General features: G+C 48.5%; 1 long non-coding RNA gene across 1 annotated transcript; it reads left to right on the forward strand.

Moving 5' to 3' along the window:
• Nucleotides 1-312: 312 nt before the first annotated feature.
• Nucleotides 313-7,024, forward strand: LOC120497610. Its single transcript, XR_005626541.1, has 2 exons — nt 313-558; nt 4,884-7,024. It is a non-coding gene; the product is annotated as an uncharacterized LOC120497610 (long non-coding RNA).
• The last annotated feature ends 2,657 nt before the right edge of the window (nt 7,025-9,681 follow it).

A 9,681-nucleotide genomic window follows, 5' to 3' on the forward strand; every position in this document is an offset into this window, starting at 1 on the left:
TGCCTTGAAAGTTTTCATCTCAGGAATAAAAACATCTTAATTTAAATATTTAAAGCAATAGCTGTTCTTGGCTTTTTAAGCCCTTGCTTTTCTCCCAAGGCTGGAGCTGTACTGTGCTCACAAGCTGTTTACTGCACTCTGTGTGTATCCTGCACACGTTAAGGTGTGATACACAACAGAAACACCATCAACAGGAACACGCCTTGAAAGTTTAAAGCAACTTGGTGGCGTTACCATAAAATTTTGCGCAGAAGCAGGGCAAAACCACCAGAACATGCGCCAAATAAAAGTGATTTTTTTTTTTTTAAGTGATTCTGCATTTCCTTCAATAGCCTGGATGTCTTGCCGTTAGTAGCCACGTCACTTTGTTTGTGGACACTCTGAGGAGCAGATCCCTGCCCTGTGGCATGGGGGGATCAGGCTCTGATAAGGTGCTGGAATGATCATCCTGCTGTTCCTTGAGTGGCTTTCCAGACATGTGGAGAGAAGCAGACACTTCCAGAGCGGAGCTGGGAAGGAGAGCAGAAAGAGGTGAAATGGCTTTCCTTGCACAGAAAGGTATTTGATTTGCCTCCATATCCCCTTGGCTTGTTTGCAAACAGACAATAGAGACAGCGGCAGGGCCATGGTGGTCCCGGAGCCGGGGCTGCACGGGCGGGCGCTGGGCGGGTGCTTCACGGTGCAAATGTAATGTTTTGGTCCAAATCTACGTTACAGGTGGACATTACCTGCACACCTTTCATGAGCAGCTTATGAACTCAACATTGAGAAGGTTAACAGTATTAATAGAATAGTTTTATAGAGTATTACATTAAAAAAAATTTTTTTCTTTTGATTTTTGACTTAGCTTATAGAATTGAGGGCAGAACAGGTAAAAATAAGCCTGAAGGATATTTTTTCCTCTTATTTTTAGTATTTAATGAAATTACACTGTGAAATATGAGCGGCTATCTTTTACGACAAAAATTCTGGGATTTTTTTTTTTTTTTTCTTCAGGAGAGGGTGAGGTATATACAAATTTACAAGGAAAATACAAAAATATTTAGAAAAAGCATTACCTTTATGGCCACCTTTAATGATGCATTTAGGAAGGCTTAATGAAAGATAAGTCATATAACAAGCAGGTTACAGATGCCTGCATTATAGATAACAATATCAGATTCATTAATAATGATCCAGATGTTTAGAAACATCTGATAGGACTCAAGACAACCCCTTAGTAATGAGCAGCTTTTATAAAGATACCTGCAAATTGTTTAATAATAAATGCGATGACAATATTGATGTGAAATATTCCCTATGTCATTAAAAGTGTGTGGAGTAAAAGCATTGCTGAGAGACACGGGCTGTTACAGCATTGAACTGTAAATATTTTCACTTCCATTTCTCTTTCCCTATTCATGGTGTCTTTGATTAATTGTTTCAAAGTGTGATATTTAATATTGACTTTAGGATGGGGTGTTTGCGAAGGTGGTTGGCCTTGCTTTGCTGAGAGGTTTGCGTGGCCTAGGAGAAGTTATAAACAACTTGTCTTCATGGCTAGTTTGGCAAATGTCATTTTTTATTGCTTTCCCGTGGCACAGGGTGTGTCCAAGATGGGTTTTTGGTCTGTTTTCTGCTTTTTGTGTGAGCGGGTTTCTCGCTGCCAGCCGGATCAGCAGCTCCACTTGGCGCTGTGGGTCCCCACAATCTTGGGGAGTTACTGAAAACCTTCCACCTTTCTTTTGGCTTATTTTTGGTTTGATTTTCAATTTTTTTTTTTTTTTTTTGGTCTGTTTTGCTTTTTATTTTTCCAGCGAGGTTGGGAGGACACGAAGCCAAGGGAACAAAATGGCCACACTCGGCCATTTTGTGCCAACGCCGCCGTTCCAGGGAGCCAGGGCTGGTTCTGCCCCGGCTCCAGGAGGCTGAAAATCCTCTTGGACACTCAGGGTCCTCATTTCCCACTGAGAAGCCCTCCCTGTCCCTGGCACGTTTTGGCACCGACACAAAGGCTGAAAGTGGTGTCAGCTTTTAAAGCAGAGACTTTGTTGTTTTCTGGTTTCCTCCTCCCCCCTCCTCCATTTCATTCAGTGCTCCTTAATGAACCAGATCAGCTCCTCAAGGCTTCGGAGCCTTTCCAGCTTGTCTCCGAGGTGGGCTCCTTTTAAATGCAGACACTTGGCCATGCTCAGGAATCTCTGGTGCAAAGATGTCTCAAAATTTGGGGGGCATCATCTTGGGGTTTTCTGCTGGGGTCATCACAAGCCACCCTGAGCCCTGATAAATGAGGAGCAGTTTAGGTCACTTGATCCCAAAAACAAGTCTGAAAGCTGGACTGGAAATGCCATTTTTATTGCAGTCTGGAGGATCTTGCTGTGAAAAAATACCCTTTACCTCCCAATTTTCCTCACCCCTCCAAGCACCTGTAGACAGTGGGAACATGCAGTGACACAATCTGTGCTCAGGGACCTTCGTGCAGTGGCTTGCAGAAACCGATGAAGCGTTTTCACAGAAATCAGATTTGGTCAATTTTGAGGGACCCATATGAATCTGGAAAGTGGAAATTACAGGGCCACTGCCTTAAGGCCTGCACATAAAGTGGTGTTTTTTGAAGAGGTTCTTGGCAATCAGCTATCCAAAAATCTTTGAAAAACCTGGTTTAATCTCAGAAGGCAGTGAGAAGCTTTGGGTGTAGGTCTCTCACCCCTACAGACCCTGCTGGCTGTTTTATCCAGAATTTTGCATAGCTGCATCACATCCAGGCAAATCTGGGCACATCTCCTTCCTTCCTTGTCTTTTGTCTTGATGGTTTAGACCTCGGGCCATGAGGAGAGGGAATTCCTGTCATTGCAATTTGTGTAGGACAAACAAGTGTGACAGTGATACCGAGGGTAGGATGCTCTTAGTCATCCTTACTGGGCATAAAAAAATCCCCCTGTTTGATCCATAAATCATCCTGTTTGACTCCTTTCTTCACAGATCCTGCTAAAATCAGGATTCCAGAGTCAGCAGCTGGGTATTCCCAAAACCAATACTCATTAAGACAATTATTATAATTAAGTCTTCTGTTTTCAGGTTTACTTATAGAAGTCAGAAGGGATTTTTTTTTCTCTCTCCATGTATAATTACATCTGTATGAGCTCAGAGTTATTTAATGTAATTTCCCACCAACAGTTTGAGATTGGCCCACATGCCTGTTGTCTGCAATGGTATCAAGAGTGACCTTTGAAATGCCTGCCTGATACATCTGGTTTATGTGCTCAGAGCAATATAAACCACCAGATTGGGAACAAGGAAAAATTGTTCCTCCAGGTCAGCTATTAAATTCTCCTTGGAGAAGAGAAGCATCCTCTGCCCCTATGCATCACCCAGGAATCATCTAGACCACCCACCCTCCCAGTCCCTGACCAGTGCAGCATCTGGTGGTTTTCTTGTCACCCTTCTGCTTGATGCTTGTGGCAGCAGCTTAATTTTTGGGAAGCTGAAACATTTTAGTTTAAACTAACCCTTCTGTCCCCACGGAGCTGAGCAGTGACAGAGCTGATGGACCCTGAAGCCTGGCTGTCACCTCACCGAAGCTCTGGCTGGGTGAGGAGGGATGTGCAACCCCTGTGCATCACTTTCTGTGCTGATAAAACCAGGAGAAACGGCATTTCCCATCAGGAGGCTGTTTGGGATGGGTGGGCTCTCCAGTGCTGGAGGAACCAGCTCTGCCACGTTGGGGTTTGGACGTGGTTCATGCCTGTTACAGCAGCAGAGGCCTGGGCCAGATGGTCCAGCACAGTGGGTCATTCCCTGTCAAGGACCAGTTTGTCAAAGGAAATTAAGAGAATTACCTGGACTGTGCTCAATGCCAGTGAGGAGAGCCTGTGGAGAGCTCTGGAACAGGGCACTTCCAAACCTTGCTGCAGAGATACCCTTGTACCTGAGGCCATCCTAAACTCTCACAAGGATTCCAGCTGCAGTAGCTGACCAAATCTTTGGGATTATTTAGCCTGTTGCCTGGTAGCTGTGGAAGAACAAAGCATTAGGCAGCTTTTATCCCTTTGGAGACTTCTGCTTGAGCCCCCTCCTCTCCCAGCACAGCACTCAGCTGATGCTCGTGGAGGCTGGGGACATCTCCTGCTGAGCTCCCAGGGGAAGGTATCCTTTGGGACTGTGCTGGGCTGCACATGCAGCCTGCCTGGCGTGGCTCCCTCGTCGTTAGGGCTTCTTTCATCTCCAAGGGGAATTCTTTCTTCTCCTTGCAAAAGAGCCTCACACGTTTCTTTCAAACTACCAGATTAATACCTCGCCTCTGTATTTGGGTGTACAGAGAGTGAAGAAGCCTCAGAAGGTGAGCCAAGGGCTTGGGGGGAAGCCAGTCTGTCTCAGATCCATGCTAATACTGCTTGGCTGGGCTGGAGCATTAGAGGGACAGCACGGCTGCATGTTGCACTCATTTGTTTAGGAAATAAGATCTGCCTTGATGTACTCGATACCATTACATTTGCAGCCTAAAAGCTTCCTTGTACTTAGTTATTTCTAATCTGCTCAATTCCCTGGAGTGCACAGCAGCTAAATTGATGGATTCTCTTATCTGGTCTGGCAGGTTTGTTCTAGATATGCTGTGTGTTCAGGAGGTGAGGTCAGCCTGGCTGGGTGTGCTTGGCGCTGCTGCAGCTTCCCGAGAGCTCTGCTATCTCCATGGGTAGCCCCAGGTTCCAAGGGCAGGGCTGCTGCTTTTGTGCACCCTTGGGTGCATGAAGTCTGCAGCTGGTGTGATTGCCAAGCACAAGGTACAGTCCAAGTGGGCTGAAGGAGGTTTGAAGAAGGAGAAAGAGCTCCAGGACAAGGCTGGATATATGAGTCCTCTCCCCTGCCGTCAAGAATTCTGATTTTTCATGCATTCCTCTTTGCAGGACCTGTGGAGCAGCCAGTGCCTGGATAAGAATCATCTCAATGCCTGGATAAGAATCATCTCAGTGCCTGGATAAGGATCATCTCAGTGCCTGGATCAGGATCATCTCAGTGCCTGGATAAGAATCATCTCAATGCCTGGATAAGAATCATCTCAGTGCCTGGATAAGGATCATCTCAGTGCCTGGATAAAAATCATCTCAGTGCCTTAGGCTGCCACGGTCCCAAGCTGTCCTTGAGGCTGAGGTAGTAGATTGAATAGTTGTGGAGTCTGGTCCTCCCTCTGAGCTAACTATACAATCTACTGTCTTTCCTAAGGAGACAGTCAGGTCTTCAGGTCTGCTCATCCACTTCTACACCAGCTGTGGGGCAGGTGGTGCAAGCAAAGCAAATCCGTGCCCGTGACCCGTCTGTTCTGCTCTGTGGAGGTGAGGTAGTAGGTTGTATAGTTTGGTGGGAGGGATTTGATCCCATTTCAGGTGATAACTATACAGTCTATTGCCTTCCTTAAAGAGCAGCAAAACCACGGAGGAGCTCCCGAGGCATCGCTTCTTTTGTTGAGGATCCAAAAAAGCAGCATGGCATTGTTAAACAACTCAGTGGGTGTTTCTCTTACAGCATCCAGAATTGCATTCTTCCAGGAATTGCTTCATGCCTCAGGCACTGGAGCATGGAGCCACCTGCTTCCAGGGAACCTACTTCTCTTTAAGATTCAAGAGAACCAGGGAAATTACTTTGCACAGCAGCTCCCAGTGTTCAATTCTACTCTTTTTTTTTTTTTTTTGCAGGAGATGGGTTGAAGTTGTGAAGTGTTTAAATGTGTTGATCTTTTCTGGTCTGTCCTCAGGTCTGGAGGGGAGCAGATACTTTTGTGTAAATGGGACAGATCTGAGCTCATGATTTAATTTTTTTGTGCCCAGTTCTGAAGTTTGGGTTCAGAACCAGACCCAGGGGCAAGCTCAGCCTGTGAACTCAGAGCCCTGGGAGCTGATCAGATTTGGCTGCTTGGCCCCTGCTCAGGAAGTGCATTTTGTTTTGGACAAGTTCCCAGCCTGTCCCATGGAACAGAGTTAGAGGGTGGTTCTTTCTGATCTGATAATCCCTTATCAACTGAACTGCCTCACATGCAAACCCTGTCAGGGAAGTTTGGGGCTCTTGGGTATTTGCATAGGATGAACCAATGATTCAGACTAGAATCTTGTTCTAAAGTGGAGACAGGTAAGGAGGAGACATGAGGCAAAAGGAGCAGGTTCTAATCCTTCTGGGTTCTCCCAGGGAGTCACCTGACAACAGACATGTGAGAAGTCATCACGCTTCAGAGCTCTGGCCCTTGGCAAGGGGCAGGGAACTGTTCATTCTTCTGTTTCTTAGGAGCAGATGGGGCTATCCCTCTGCCTTTTTCCAGAGCAAGTAGGATCGAGACCAGGAGTGGAGCTGTAACACGATCAGGGCTGCACCAGGAAGGACATTTCAGGCCATTATCACGACCATCTTACTGCCAGGGAGATGTGAGATCCGAGACACCGGGGAGCGAGGGCAAGCAGAGGACACCTTCTCAGATGAAGTGGGAGGGAGAGAGCCCAGAGAAATTGGAGCCCTCAAATTTCACCCTGAGCAAAGGCACAGGGAGAGGCAGACCTGGCTGCCGTGGGAGTCCCCAGGATGAAGCAGCTCATTTCAGGCCCCTCTGCTGGGACAGGGCGTAGCTGGGACACAGCTGCTGGGTGGGGATGCTGCAGTTGCAAGCGGTGAAGGAATGCAGCCCTCTCTCCATAAATCTGGCTTTTCAGCAGTCCTGGCGACTTGCTGTGCAAAACTACAGCTTGGTCCTCTGAGCTGCATTATTATCCTCCAGCTGCTTGCTCAGGGGCAGGGCTCCTGCCCGCAGATTGCCTGGAAGGTACCAAAATAGCAGCAGAAGCATGGGAACAGGGCACTATCCACTTCATCTGGAGAGGTGTCCCCTGGAAAAGAGCTAATCCCACGTGTCCCAGATGGAATCCCTTCAGTCCCCCTCCATGGCATTGATACTAACTCAGAGAATCTCAAACAGTGGAACTGTGTGAGCTGGAAGCCATGAATAAAATATTACTGGAGATATTCCCTCATGAAAATAAACTTGGTTTGACTTTTTTAAAACAGAGTCTTTTTATTGCCCTGAAGTGAGCTTGGCTGGTGAACTGGGACCTCTCGAGGGGTGATCACTGTTCCTGACTGACCAAAATCCTGGGTGTGAAAGGGAAGCCACAGGATGAGGATGTGGAGCAGACTGAGTTGGCCAAGTAGCTGAGACCACGTGTGGTGGCTGTCAGCAGGTGCTTTCCTGACACAAATTTTTTGCACAACTCCTACACAAAGCCAGACCCGCATCCTCACCCTCAGTCACATCAATGGCTGCAGGTTGGGCTTCTCTGCCCTGGATAGTCCTTGCTATAAACATGTTTATAATGTGTATAGCAGCAAGAGGAGAACACGAGGTTCACTAACCCAAATCAATCCCAGCAAGGTCTAAGGAACCAGCCCAGATAATCTTTAATTGCTCCAATGGCACAAAGGAAAGGGCAGCTTTGCCCAGGCAGAGGGTGACCATCCTGGCTGAGCTCACACCCATGGATCTGTGGGACACCCACCTGACTCACCAGCCAGGATCCCAAGCCCATGGCACTGGGGCACCCACACCATCCCTGACCACAATGGCAGGCAGGAAAAGACACTTGCTTTCAGTAAAAAGCAGGCAGGAAGCAAGATCAAGAAAAGGTGGGACCCTCTCAAGACACTGTAGGACAAGAGCACTTTCAGCCTAAACACTCTGAGGGAATACTTGGAAGCTGGATGGAACTGCTAGCAGCATCACCCCAAATGCAAACACCCAGCAGGGTGTAGGTGCTCACCCCAACCCTTCTGACCCACTGCATTCATGGGAGATTCAGCAGCTGAAACAAAGGCAGCTCGTCTCCCTCAACCAGCAGCAAACACCTCCCTGCCCCTGCTGGAATAGGCCCAGGGATGGAGGGAACCAGCAGAGGTTCATAAAGAAGCCAGGCCTCACAAACACCACAAATCCCATCATTTCACCCCAGTCAGCAGCTGATGGGTAATGCCTTCTCCTCCTCCCAGCACACAGGGCACAGGGCTGTGAGAACCTGGCAGAATCTCCGCCAGGGTCACCCCAGTGCCAGAGTCCCCTTTATGCCCACCCCAGAAATGGAGTGGAAATGCTGCACAAGTCTGCCTTGAAAGTTTGTGTGCACTCCCCTGTGCACCACCCCAACCCTGCCCGTGCCTGAACCCAAATCCAGCATTCAGCCAAGCCCCCAGATGCCTGTGTGGGCAGGCTCAGCCCCTGTCCCGGGGAGCAGGGCGAGAGGAAAGCGGATTTCCTTCTGGGCTGGACTTCTCTGCTGCAAGCATCTCTATAAATAGGTCCTTGCACAACAGCCTGTCCCCACAAGTCAAAACCTCCAGGAAAACAAAACTCAAGAGCTTCTACAAGGTTCACAGCCCCACACCAATGATAAAACACTTCACTCCTGGAATTCTGCTGGTGGTGATAATCAGCAGCAGCAGCAGCAGCGTTGTGCCTCCTTGGCTCTCAGCAGGGTGGGGGATCCAGCCCTGCAAAAAATCAGGGCTTGCCCCAGTGCCCCGCTCTTGCTGGGAGGAGAAATGGTTTTCTGCTCTTGGTAGTGTTTCCAGGGAACTTTTAGGGAATGCCACACTGCCCTGCACTCAGATGCAAAAGCAGAGGAGGTCCTGAAATGCTCTCCCAGCTCCGAGCCCTCTCCCCTCCCCGGGCTGCGGAGCAGCCTCTGGGGCTGTGTTTTATCACCTGTCCATAAGGCAGGGAGGGATTTCTCACTGAAGGCAGCTGGGCAGCAGGAGCTCAGCTGCTCCCAGAGCGTGCAGCAGCCACGGCACGAGGTTATTTTTAATCAGATTCTTCACTACATCTGGGGCTGGCGATGAAACAAAGCTGTGCAGTGCGGGCAGGGTGTGCGGGGCCAGCTGAGCTGCCCAGTTCTCAGCGGTGCCTCTCCCAGTGCCACCTGCTGGTCACCTCCTGGCCGGGCTGGACTGGCCAGGGACCTCAGAACAGCCAGCTGGGCTCCTGCACACCGCTGCTGCTGCAGCCCGGCTCGGGAGAAGGGGAACGTGGAGCTGCAGGGCAGCTCTGCTGGGAAAGCAGCAGCAGGAGGATGGGGAAAAGCAAAAGGCAAAGTCAGGTACCAGCATCACTCCAGTGCTGATTCTGCCTCTCGAGGCCCTTGCCCCTTATGCTGCTCCCAGATGGATGTTCTGAGATGAACATGCTGCAAAAACCCAGAATCTGGGGAGTTACACTTGTATTTAACTTTTTTTCTGTGCTGCAAAGATGAAATTGTGTTTAGGGTGTGAGAGGTTTGTGCTGGGCTTCCTAAAACAGGGAACCAGATGTGCTCCAGCCATAGTTTTTATTTCTTGTTTTGCTCTGAGCCCTTTTTCTCTTGCTTCCCTTGCCCAAGAATTCCTGGTGGGGACACATTTTTACTTTACACTCAGCTGGATGCTCAAGAAAAATTCCCTACGTCATCCTCAATCCCCATGGCCTCCTTCTGCTTTTACAAAGGTTTAAAAACATTAAGTTACACCCTTACAAAAAGCAGCACATGGATGCTTTTGGAAAGCCAAAAAACCCCTTCAAGAGCCACAGAAGTCATGTTGTCTTTTAGCAGTTCTATGTAAGCACATAATGAAGAGCATTTTACAGGTATATTAAATAGCTCCCAGGTGTCCAGATCCCCCAGAGAGAGAGTGAACAGA

The sequence above is a fragment of the Passer montanus genome, unplaced genomic scaffold, assembly GCF_014805655.1.
Source record: "Passer montanus isolate IOZ18808 unplaced genomic scaffold, ASM1480565v1 scaffold132, whole genome shotgun sequence".
In the NCBI taxonomy this organism is placed as follows: domain Eukaryota; kingdom Metazoa; phylum Chordata; class Aves; order Passeriformes; family Passeridae; genus Passer; species Passer montanus.